The following is a 13,658-nucleotide window of genomic DNA, read 5'->3' on the forward strand; positions in this document are numbered from 1 at the left end:
GTATACAACCTTCTTTTATGATTCTTGAACCAAGTGTTAGCTATGATTAAGTTATGATCTGTGCAAAATTCTACAAGGCGGCTTCCTCTTTCATTTCTTCTCCCCAATCCATATTCACCTACTATGTTTCCTTCTCTCCCTTTTCCTACTGACGAATTCCAGTCACCCATGACTATTAAATTTTCGTCTCCCTTCACTACCTGAATAATTTCTTTTACCTCGTCATACATTTCATCAATTTCTTCATCATCTGCAGAGCCAGTTGGCATATGAACTTGTACTACTGTAGTAGGCATGGGCTTTGTGTCTATCTTGGCCACAATAATGCGTTCACTATGCTGTTTGTAGTAGCTAACCCGCACTCCTATTTTTTTTATTCATTATTAAACCTACTCCTGCATTACCCCTATTTGATTTTGTATTTATAACCCTGTAATCACCTGACCAAAAGTCTTGTTCCTCCTGCCACCGAACTTCACTAATTCCCACTATATCTAACTTTAACCTATCCATTTCCCTTTTTAAATTTTCTAACCTACCTGCCCGATTAAGGGATCTGACATTCCACGCTCCGATCCGTAGAATGCCAGTTTTCTTTCCCCTGATAACGACGTCCTCTTGAGTAGTCCCCGCCCGGAGATCCGAATGGGGGACTATTTTACCTCCGGAATATTTTACCCAAGAGGACGCCATCATCATTTAATCATACAGTAAAGCTGCATGTCCTCGGGAAAATTACGGCTGTAGTTTCCCCTTGCTTTCAGCCGTTCGCAGTACCAGCACAGCAAGGCCGTTTTGGTTAATGTTACAAGGCCAGATCAGTCAATCAACCAGACTGTTGCCCCTGCAACTACTGAAAAGGCTGCTGCCCCTCTACAGGAACCACATGTTTGTCTGGCCTCTCAACAGATACCCCTCCGTTGTGGTTGCACCTACGGTACGGCCATCTGAATCGCTGGGGCACGCAAGCCTTCCCACCAACGGCAAGGTCCATGGTTCATGGGGGAAGTTTACTACACTATGTGATCAAAAGTATTCGGACACACCCAAAAATACACGTTTTCATATAAGGAGCATTGTGCTGCCACCTACTGTCAGGTACTCCATATCAGCGACTTCAGTAGTCATTAGACATAGTGAGAGAGCAGAATGGGGCGCTCCGCAGAACTCACGGACTTCGAACGTGGTCAGGTGATTGGGTGTCACTTGCGTCATACGTCTGTACGCGAGATTTCCACACTCCTACGCATTTCTAGGTCCACTGTTTCCGATGTGATAGTGAAGTGAGAACGTGAAGGGACACGTGCAGCACAAAAGCGTACAGGCCGACCTCGTCTGTTGACTGACAGAAACCGCCGACAGGTGAAGAGAACAGTAATGTGTAATAGGCAGACATCTATCCAAACCATCACATAGGAATTCCAAATTTCATCAGGATCCACTGCTAGTACTGTGACAGTTAGGCGGGAGGTGAGACAACTTGGATTTTATGATCGAGTGGCTGCTCATAAGCCACACATCACGCTGGTAAATGCCAAACGACGCCTCGCTTGGTGTAAGGAGCATAAACATTGGACGATTGAACAGTGGAAACACGTTGTGTGGAGTGATGAATCACGGTACACAATGTAGCGATCCGATGGCAGAGTGTGGGTATGGCGAATTCCTTGTGAACGTCATCTGCCAGCGTGTGTAGTGCCCACAGTAAAATTCGGAGACGGTGGTGTTATGGTGTGGTCGTGTTTTTCATGGAGGGGGCTTCCACCCCTTGTTGTTTTGCATGGCACTATCATAGCACAGGCCTACATTGTCGTTTTAAGCACTTTCTTGCTTCCCACTATTGAAGAGCAATTCGGGGTGTCGATTGAATCTTTCAATACGATCGAGCACCTGTTCATAATGCACGGCCTGTGGCGGAGTGGTTACACGACAATAATATCCCTGTAGTGGACTGACCTGCACAGGGTCCTGACCTGAATCTTATAGAACACCTCTGGGATGTTTTGAAGCACCGACTTCGTGCCAGGCCTCACCGACCGACATCGATACCTCTCCTCAGTGCAGCACTCCGTGAGGAATGGGCTGCCATTCCCCAAGAAACCTTCCAGCACCTGACTGAACGTATACCTGCGAGAGTGGAAGCTGTCATCAAGGCTAAGGGTGGGCCCCAATATTGAACTCCAGCATTACCGATGGAGGACGACACGAACTTGTAAGATATTTTCAGCCAGGTGTCCGGATACTTTTGACCACATAGTGTATATACCAATTAAGTAAAACAACTCTGAATATGAAAGAGTGAGTACTTGTTTTGGACCACCCTGTACAGTAGTACCCCGTGCATAATAAATCAAATACTTCTCAGCACCCAGTCTACATAATAGTGACTACTTCCGTTTTGCAGTCAGTGTCATCTACTGATACCGGGTCACGTCGGAGAAATCACTTTCTCCATCGAATGTCCCTCTATTTTCTTCTCTCTTTAAGGTCGTTAGGTTGGACGGTAAACTTTCTGCTCTAACCTATAGCAATAAATACCTTTACAGTTATTTTGTTTACTGGTCATCAAATGTTAATACAACTTAAATCGCTGGGTCTTTGTACGCGGGAAAAATTTAAGTCCACAAGCACGATATGCGAACCGAAGACACTAACAGTTGAAGTTCCAGGCGTTCAACGTGTATCACAGGATGCAATCAGTGGGTCTTGATAATAATGTGAGCAAGTTCAGAGTGTTGGACACGACGAAGGCCACGGTAGCACAGATATCCAGGGGAAGTCAAATGCCTCTGAGCACTATGGGACTTAACTTCTGAGGTCATCAGTCACTTAGAACTTAGAACTACTTAAACCTAACTAACCTAAGGACATTACACACATCCATGCCCGAGGCAGGGTTCATACCTGCGACCGTAGTGATCGCCCGGTTTCAGACTGTAGCGCCTAGAGTCCGCAGCTCGTGGTTGTGCGGTAGCGTTCTCGCTTCCCGCGTCCGGGTTCCCGGGTTCGATTCCCGGCGGGCTCAGGGATTTTCTCTGCCTCGTGATGACTAGGTGTTGTGTGATGTAGTTAGGTTTAAGTAGTTGTAAGTTCTAGGACACTGATGACCATAGATGTTAAGTCCCATAGTGCTCAGAGCCATTTGAACCATTTTTTGTAGCGCCTAGAACCGCTCGGCCACCCCGGCCGGCTCCAGAGGAAATGTTTCAGAGTCCATCATCTGTTTCCGAACACTGCTGATAAAAGTCAACACGGCGTGTCGACGTATTCAGCTGAGTCCAGCCGAGCAGAGAGATTTCGTAATCAAAGTCCAAAGGCAGTGGCGTTGAGAATACGATGGCTTAGTGATCCTGGCGCTCACCTTTTTGAATGGCTACCCGAAGGGAGCAAATGTCCGCCAATACTGTGGTCAGTCATATGGCAATTTCCGCTGTTCCTATGCGGTCGATTTGCATGGCGGGTGGTCGCACAGGAAGTTACAGCTGCTTGTGGACTTGCTAAACCCACGAAGTCCTTGGTCTCTGCCACCAATACGTCTTCCATTGGTAGCAAAGATATGAAACTTTTTTATGCGTAGACCTACGCACTTATACATCAAAGTTTCGTCTGTTTGAAAAAAGTGCCCCCCCCCTCCCTCCCTCCCCCCCCCCCCCCCACCCCGCTCCCGCCCAAGAAAGACTCTTTCGTTTATACGTGGCCCCTGTTAATCGCTTTTGTCTTATTTGTTTATGTGTTTATTTATCAGGTTCCGCGCGATGATGCGAGCCAAAGCGATTTGCTCATGAAACAAATCGGAAGGTAGTTTACAGAACAGTGATCGGAAAATTTAGAAAATGGCTCTGAGCACTATGGGACTTAACTTCTAAGGTCATCAGTCCCCTAGAACTTAGAACTAATTAAACCTAACTAACCTAAGGACATCGCACACATCCATGCCCGAGGCAGGATTCGAACCTGCGACCGGAGCTGTCGCGCGGTTCCAGACTGTAGCGCCTAGAACCGCTCGGCCACCCTGGCCGGCGGAAAATTTAGAGACTAAAGAAGTGAACTACTATTAATGAAACACGAAAAGGGTTTTGAGAGAGTATACGAATACACAGGTCTACTATAAATGATCAATTCGTTTTCAGAGCTCTATATTTTACGAAATATTTCTTGTACAAGTGTTATTGATGCATGAATAAATCCGTAAAGTCAACAAGTTTGCATTTTGGACTCTACAAATGTTCTGTGAGTGCCCCATTGCTCACACAACACACGTCCAAGCAATAGCCAAGTTCATTCCATATCTTATGTAAAAACATCCTGTTGATGGTCATCACAGCTACATTGATGCATTCTCTAAGCTGTTCCATTGTTCTTGGAAGTGGGGGTTTGTAAATGCGGTCCTTAATGTACTCTCAGAGCAAAAAATTACAAGGCGCTAGGTCAAGCGACCTTGGTGGCCAAATAAACAGAACCTAATCATCTTCACCATTATGTCCAATCCAGCGATGCAAAGTTCGCTGTTTAAGCAGCGACGAACATCGATGCTCCAGTCATTGTAGGTAGATTAAATTCTCGCACTCAGCGATAAATTGTGGAAACAACCGCAACTGCAACATATCAATGTAAGAGGTACCTACCAAAGTCTTATCACAGAAGAAAAACAGCCCGTACATCTTCGTCTGTGACACCACACCTAAAACATTAACCTTCGGCGAATCTCGTTCATGCTCTACAATTTCATGACGATTGTCAGTTCCACACTCACTTGTATTGTGGCAACTAACCTTTCCAGATAAATGGAAGGTTCCTTCATCGCTGAATATCAGTCTGGAGGCAAAATGTTCATCATCAAAGGCTTCCTGCATTGTGATGTAAAATTGAAGGCGCCGGCCATAAACTTCAAGTTGTTTGAAATGTAACCGCGGTCGCAAAATCTTCCACGCAGTTTGCTGCGGTATTTCTAGTTCGTGGCTTGCGCGGACAGTTGATCTTTTTGGACTGAGTACGAAACTTTAGATCCCCCTCTCTGTGGCTGGATCTGGCGCACTTTGTCGATCGGGTACTTTTCTAGTTACAGGAACAACCAGTGCCCCTAAACTGTCGATACTAACGCACAATGCTCTTTTTACACGGCGGTCCTTTTCTATAATTCCTTCTGAATGCACACTACACTGTTGTAACGGAAAAATATCTCACGTATTCCAGTACACAAAAACGCTTTTTTTGCTTTGTTGCCATTTTGTCAAGGCACAGCACTCGTAATGTCAACTTGTGAGCACAATGCAAACTCGACGAGTTTACGGTTCTATTAACGCATCAATCATATTTGTACATGTAATGGTTTGGTAAATATAGAGCTTTGAAAACGAATGAATGACTTAGAGTAGCTCTTAACACATAAAAAAGAAAAGTTTTCAATTACTGAACGTAGCTCGTGTACAGAATAGGAGTGTGCCACAAGGAAACTTTCAGCTTGGATTTGAATTCTTGGAATTTATCACTGAATTTTTTTCAGTTCTGCTTCAATCCTATGAAAGATGAAACTTACTGAGTAGTACACAGGTTCCTCAACAATTCATAAGGAAGTGTTATCCAACTGCATATCGTTTCTTGCGTCTATTGTTCACTGAATGTATGTTGTTGTTTCTCCTGAACGAGTCAGTATAGTCAACAACAAACCCCACGATTCAGTACATGTACAGGGACGGCAGAGTTAGAATTCCGAGACCCTTGAACAACGGCCTACACGAAATTCGCTAACCGACACCGCAGATCAGTCCGTTTCTGGACTAAGTATAATCTTGGTGAGTGCATAGAGTAGCCGCAGCAAAATATAACAGCATACGAGACAATAGATTGAAAGCAAGCAAAGTAAACAAGCCTTCGTGTTACCGTGTCAGAGACAGTGGAGCTCATTCTTATAGTGAAGATAGCATCGTCAGTTTCTGCACAGCATCTTGAACGTGATACTTCCAAGACGGCCGTCAATCTTCCCTCATTCCTAAGCTCTTGAAATGGTCCACTTCACTGACTGGGACCTGGAACTTCGGATAGCAAAATTACGCTTTTGCAAGAGCTCCAGCAAAATTACGCTTTTGCAAGAGCTCCATGTCAGAAGCTGTACGTGTTGAGTTTTGTTGCAGTTAAGCGTCAATATGTCCTCCGGAAACCACGTTCTCATTTTACTGAATACCTTGGTAGGCACATAATTTATATTCCGTTCCATGGGTTTCACAGTAACACTTTGTCATCTAGAAAGAGAAAATTTTTTTGTCTTCTGTCATGTTTAATGGGAGATCATTGGTGTACAGGGTTATTCAAAAAGATGGACCCAATTTAATTGGTTTGTGTTTCATGAAGTATAAATTGCACGTGAACAGTCTATATACCAATGAAAAGAGGAAGTTTCAGAGCATTTTTCATTGCGGAATGGATTGGATTGTTTGGGGGAAGAGACCAAACAGCGAGGTCATCGGTCTCATCGGATTAGGGAAGGAGTGGGAAGGAAGTCGGCCGTGCCCTTTCAAAGGAACCATCCCGGCATTTGCCTGGAGCGATTTAGGGAAATCACGGAAAACCTAAATCAGGATGGCGGGACTGAATCGTCGTCCTCCCGAATGCGAGTCCAGTGTGCTAACCACTGCGCCACCTCGCTCGGTTTTTCATTGTGTTTCTCCTTTGCTGCACGGTGAAGACCTAAGCGGTAGGCATGCTCGTCCCACATGCGACGAATGATGTATTGTGTTAGGGAGTTCACCGCAGAAGTTTAACGGTTCCGCAGGTCGACCAGAGTTGTTAGTACAAATGGGACGTAAACAGCCTCCTTAGCACAACCCCACAAGAAAAAGTCGCACAACGGGAGATAAGGACATCTCGGTGGCCAGAGGTGTAGAGCCAGGTCTTCGTTTCCCAAGCGACCTATCAATCGCCGAGAAAGGGATTGATTTAAAAATCCTGTTCCTAGTTGGTGGTTCATGCAGAACCTGAGACAAAGTGCCCGCTGCACTGTAACTGCCGCATCACACTTCTTGCAAACTCAAGAACGCAGAAAATCTTCTGCTGTATCATAGCCACCTTACAACTGCCTATTGTCGCGAGTACCTTAGCGACCGTTTACGCAACTATCACCGGCCGAGTGGCCATTTTCACGACTAGTGGTTGACAAAACAAAGCTTTGGACCTTCCTCTTTTGTTCATGTCCGATTTATACACTGGCGGAAAAAAATTGCAACACAAAGAGGGAGTTGTGCAATATAACGACAGTGGTAGGCATGTTTCTACATCTGGAAGATGACGTCTATTGAAATTTCGCACCAGTCGCATAAGAGTGGCGCTAGCAGCGCCAGTATGAGGATGCAAATCAGGTTCGCTTTACATATACGCTGTAACTGTCGTGAGCGTTAGTTATCTTTGAGATCGGACGTCGTGAATTGATATTCAGGCGACAAAGACACCACTATCAACAGCGCACTGAGTCTGAACCAGTTAGTGTGATAAGGCTATGAGAAGCTGGATGTTCGTTCATCAATATTGCAGAAAGACTTGGCAGTAATGTATCCACTTTACACGATTGCTGGCATTGGTGCAGGCGAGAACGTACAGTCGCAAGAAGACCAGGCTCCGGACAGCCAAGTGCCACTACCGACAAGGAAGACCATGGTGTTCAGTGCATAGCTCCGGCGCACCGTACTGCATCTACAACAGCAATTTGAGCAGCAGTTGGCACCACAGTGACACAACGAACTGTTACAAATCGGCTACTTCAAGGATAACTCCGAGCCAGGGGCCCTGTTGCGTGCTTTCCACTGACCCCGAACCACCACCATTTGCGATTTCAGTCATGTCAAGCGAGAGCCCATTGGAGGGCAGGGTAGAGGTCTGTTGTGTTTTGTGATGAAAGCTGGTTCTGCCTCGGTGCTAGTGATGGCCGTGTCTTGGTCAGAAGGAGCTCATTTGAAGATCTGCTCCCAACCTGTCTGCGTGCTAGAGTCACTAGACCTACACGTGGAAATACGGTCAGGGGTGCGATTTCGTAAGACAGCAGGAGCCCTCTCGTGGTTATCCCACACAACATGACTGAAAGTTTGTACGTCAGTCTGGTGATTCGACGTGTTGTGCTGTCATTCGTGAACAGCACTCCAGGGGGTGTTTTCCAAAAGGATAACGCTCGTCCACATACCGCTGTTGTAACCCAACATGCTCTACAGGATATCAATATACACTCCTGGAAATTGAAATAAGAACACCGTGAATTCATTGTCCCAGGAAGGGGAAACTTTACTGACACATTCCTGGGGTCAGATACATCACATGATCACACTGACAGAACCACAGGCACATAGACACAGGCAACAGAGCATGCACAATGTCGGCACTAGTACAGTGTATATCCACCTTTCGCAGCAATGCAGGCTGCTATTCTCCCATGGAGACGATCGTAGAGATGCTGGATGTAGTCCTGTGGAACGGCTTGCCATGCCATTTCCACCTGGCGCCTCAGTTGGACCAGCGTTCGTGCTGGACGCGCAGACCGCGTGAGACGACGCTTCATCCAGTCCCAAACATGCTCAATGGGGGACAGATCCGGAGATCTTGCTGGCCAGGGTAGTTGACTTACACCTTCTAGAGCACGTTGGGTGGCACGGGATACATGCGGACGTGCATTGTCCTGTTGGAACAGCAAGTTCCCTTGCCGGTCTAGGAATGGTAGAACGGTGGGTTCGATGACGGTTTGGATGTACCGTGCACTATTCAGTGTCCCCTCGACGATCACCAGTGGTGTACGGCCAGTGTAGGAGATCGCTCCCCACACCATGATGCCGGGTGTTGGCCCTGTGTGCCTCGGTCGTATGCAGTCCTGATTGTGGCGCTCACCTGCACGGCGCCAAACACGCATACGACCATCATTGGCACCAAGGCAGAAGCGACTCTCATCGCTGAAGACGACACGTCCCATTCGTCCCTCCATTCACGCCTGTCGCGACACCACTGGAGGCGGGCTGCACGATGTTGGGGCGTGAGCGGAAGACGGCCTAACGGTGTGCGGGACCGTAGCCCAGCTTCATGGAGACGGTTGCGAATGGTCCTCGCCGATACCCCAGGAGCAACAGTGTCCCTAATTTGCTGGGAAGTGGCGGTGCGGTCCCCTACGGCACTGCGTAGGATCCTACGGTCTTGGCGTGCATCCGTGCGTCGCTGCGGTCCGGTCCCAGGTCGACGGGCACGTGCACCTTCCGCCGACCACTGGCGACAACATCGATGTACTGTGGAGACCTCACGCCCCACGTGTTGAGCAATTCGGCGGTACGTCCACCCGGCCTCCCGCATGCCCACTATACGCCCTCGCTCAAAGTCCGTCAACTGCACATACGGTTCACGTCCACGCTGTCGCGGCATGCTACCAGTGTTAAAGACTGCGATGGAGCTCCGTATGCCATGGCAAACTGGCTGACACTGACGGCGGCGGTGCACAAATGCTGCGCAGCTAGCGCCATTCGACGGCCACCACCGCGGTTCCTGGTGTGTCCGCTGTGCCGTGCGTGTGGTCATTGCTTGTACAGCCCTCTCGCAGAGTCCGGAGCAAGTATGGTGGGTCTGACACACCGGTGTCAATGTGTTCTTTTTTCCATTTCCAGGAGTGTATGTTGCCTTGGCCTGCTCGATCACCAGCTCTCTCTTCAGTTGAGTACACATGGGACATCGTCGGTCGACAACTTCAGCGTCACTCACGAACAGCGTTAACCATTCCTGTATCGACCGACGGAATGTAACAGGCATGGAATTCCATCCCACAAACTGACATACATCACCAATACAATGCAATGCATGCAGGTTTGCATGCAACCATCACTTCACATTACCCCATCTAATTCAAACCACTTCCTTGTTTGTTGAAATGGAAGATAACCTACTGCTTCCTTCTTTCCAAGTATTAAGTGACCCATTGTTGGCCTTCTCTCCTAATCCCATAATGCTCCAACTTAAGCGATGATGTAACGGAAAATGTAAACATTTATTTAAAAAACATTACAACCATATTCATTAATGTACAAATCTAAAATTTTGCATTCGTAAAGCAAAAGAGCTGTGTTTTAACGGAAAAATATAGTAAAATATGCAGGGTTAATAATTTGCCAGAAATTTGAATTTGTAATTTGTTTTATTGTCTTTTTTATAAAAAGCCATAATTCAAATTCTAATGATGCAATTAATCTGAAAATTTTATTGTAGTGTCCTGAAAAGGTTATAAGACCACTGACCTACAGTTATTAATTTATGGTACAAACTGTATCATTAACAGAGTTTTTAATTTTTCACATCCAAAATTAACTTTTTCTTCTACATACAATCACCTAAAAGTCAGAATGCAATTGCAAGATCTCGTATTTTGTAGTTCCATTGTGTGGAGTGGTACTTAAGATAGGTAAATAAATTAGTGAAATCAATGTGAAGTGAAGTAGAAATTAGAAAATAAATGAAAAACTTAGTTTAGTTTAGAAGAGTTACACGCTGGCAAACAGCGGGCAGAGCAGAAGAGGCAATGACCGTGAAGTCGGCACGTTCAGGAGAAGCCATCGCCCTCCCCACATAGCGGACGCTGTCGATTCAGCCGTCAGGGCATCGCCCGACTGGCTCATGTGTTTCTCAGTTGTCGCATGTGATCAAAGGCCCTCGCCTACATTCCAAGAGCCAATGACCGACGTTAAGAAGATTCTGTGAGAAGCTTTTCAACGTGGCAGAAGAGGCAATGACCGTGAAGTCGTTCACCGCCAGTGAACTGAAGTAAATAAATACGCGAGACACAGTGGATCCGACAGAGTAGTTTTCAGTTCAGTTTCGGTCCTAAAGACCGTCATGCAGGAAGAGACTACATTGTACACAGAAGCACCAAGTCCGCCACTGTAACGGAATAGCAAGCAGCAGCCTCGCCGCCAGAAGACAGAAGTTAGAAGGTATTTGAAGACTGATTTTTATGTACCCGGGTGACTCGTGAGGATGGGAAGGAGACGGCCTCACATCAGCAGTCACCTGTGAGCTGGTGATGAAGATCTGTCGGCCGAAGACTGACAAGCTGGAGTCCGTTTATTCGAGTCCGAGACACTGGCCGTCCCCCGCCGCGCCTCTCCGCTGGCCGACGCGCCACACACGCGGCCACATAGAGAAGATAAAAAGTGGGACCCCACATCCAAGGTACCACCATCCGATTCACAACTTCGTTCTCAATAATTAAACAGACCACCTCACGATGTGTGTCTCCAGTCAACTGGGTGAAACAGCGATACGAGATACAAACCACTATGCGTAACCAGACACCGCTGCTCACGCAAGCAGAAGGCCTCGCAAATGACACATCTGCTGCTCTCCCAGCCAGAACAATCCAGTAAGGAAACCACTGTACAAAACATTCAATAAAAGTTATCTTATGTAAAAATGCTGTTCCATTCTACCTCATACCTGAGCCAAGGAAGAACCCACCCTGCCCACATGTTGTAAAGGGAGAAAAACTAATTTATTTAGTGTTTTTCACCCTGACATAATCCGTTAGAATCAAATGCGATTTGCAGTAATGCTCATCCTGACAAGTGACTAGCATCAAAAGAGAAAACCCAGTTACATCCCTCTCTTAACAACATGTGGGCAGGGTGGGTTCTTCTTTGGCTCAGGTATGAGGTAGAATGAAACAGCATTTTTACATGATATAACTTTTATTGAAAGTTTTGTACAATGGTTTCCTTAGTGGATTGTACTGGGTGGGAGAGCGGCAGATGTGTCGTTTGCGATGCCTTCTGCTTGCGTGAGCGGTGGCGTTTGATTACGCGTGGCGGTGTGTATCTCTTTTAAAAAAATGGTTCTGAGCACTATGGGACTTAACATCTATGGTCGGAAGTCCCCTAAAACTTAGAACTACTTAATCATAACTAACCTAAGGACAGCACACAACACCCAGCCATCACGAGGCAGAGAAAATCCCTGACCCCGCCGGAAATCGAACCCGGGAACCCGGGCGTGGGAAGCGAGAACGCTTTCGCACGACCACGAAATGCGGGCTATGTGGTGTGTATCTCGTGTCGCTGTTTCGCCCAGTTGACTGGAGACGCGCGTCGTGAGGTGGCCCGTTTAATTATTGAGAACGAAGTCGGGAATCGGATGGTGATACCTTGGATGTAGCGTCCCAGTGTTTCTCTTCTCTATGCGGCTGCGTGTGTTGAGCGTTGGCCAGCTGAGCGGCGCAGCGGGGGAAGGCCAGTGTCCCAGACTCGAATAAACGGACTCCAGCTTGCCAGTCTTTGGCTGACAGACCTTCATCACCAGCTCACAGGTGACTGCTCATGTGAGGCCGTCTCCTTCCCGTCCTCACGAGTCACCCGGGTATGTAAAAATCAGTCTTCAAATACCTTCTAACTTCTGTCTTCCGGCGGCGAGGCTGCTGCTTGCTATTCCATTACAGCGGCGGACTTGGTGCTTCTGTGCACAATGTAGTCTCTTCCTACATGACGGTCTCCAGCACCGAAACTGAACTGAAAACTACTCTGTCGGGCCACTGCGTCTCTCGTATTTATTTACTTCAGTTCACTGGAGGTGAACGACTTCACAGACATTGCCTCTTCTGTCACGTTGAAAAGCTTCTCAAAGAATCTTCTTAACGTCGGTCATTGGCTCTTGGAATGTAGGCGAGGGCCTTTGATCACATGTGACAATTGAGGAACACGTGAGCCAGTCGGGCGATGCCCTGACGGCTGAATCGACAGCGTCCGCTATGTGGGGAGGGCGATGGCTTCTCCTGAACGTGCTGACTTCACGGTCATTGCCTCTTCTGCTCTGCCCTCTGTTTGCCAGTGTGTAACTCTTCTAAACTAAACTAAATTTTTCATTTATTTTCTAATTTCTACTTCATTTCACATTTATTTCACTAATTTATTTACCTATCTTAAGTACCACTCAACAATTGAGACAGCAACACGTTATGAACAGTTCCCGAAAATTTCATAGCATTAACGCATATACTGATTGAGAAATAACGTACAAAATGTAAAACAGAGAAAATGAGGTTCGAAGATTTTGTTCTCACACTTCTACATGCAGTACCTAAATTTTAAAATCCTCCATACTGATACTCCACATCCTCCAGGTTTCTCTTCTCTCCTCTTCGAATCTGCCTGGCATGTATTTGCAGGTAAGACACCGAACTGTTAGCTTTTTTATCCCTGCTCTCGTCGATGGTGTAAAATGCTTTTATTGTAAATCCACCAGGATCAGTACCAATTCTCTTCGGCACTTCAATTCTGTCATTATTTCCGTTATTGTAAAATAAAACTGCATCGTAGACACCTATTTTGAGTACCTCAAGTCCACGGCATGTCCTTTTGAGCATCTAATCCAAATTAAATTATTGAGGCTTTCATTTGCATTTTGTGTCTTTCCGTGAACACTTCCTCAATAAATCAGTGTTTGCAAGGAACCTGAATGTGGGCTTAATTGCATTCATAACAGGTTCTGGTAATGAGTGTTTATGTGAATACGTCTCATTTCTGTTTTCGAACTTACACCAATCGTCTTTCGGACACAGATTGTGCATTGGTGTTTGCTCAGTGGATAGTTTGTGGAAAAAATTGCCCACATAGCACGCCTCATTGCCTCTAAATTTTTTGTGTTTTTTCTGATAGCTCTCC

At 46.5% G+C, this 13,658-nt stretch overlaps 1 protein-coding gene across 1 annotated transcript in view; it reads left to right on the plus strand.

Annotated features, from left to right (window-relative positions):
* Positions 1–13,658, plus strand: part of LOC126471578 (histidine decarboxylase) — a 401,219-nt gene that overhangs the window by 173,960 nt on the left and 213,601 nt on the right. The gene's annotated exons all lie outside the window — the stretch shown is intronic.

This window comes from Schistocerca serialis, chromosome 3, assembly GCF_023864345.2.
Source record: "Schistocerca serialis cubense isolate TAMUIC-IGC-003099 chromosome 3, iqSchSeri2.2, whole genome shotgun sequence".
Lineage (NCBI taxonomy): Eukaryota > Metazoa > Arthropoda > Insecta > Orthoptera > Acrididae > Schistocerca > Schistocerca serialis.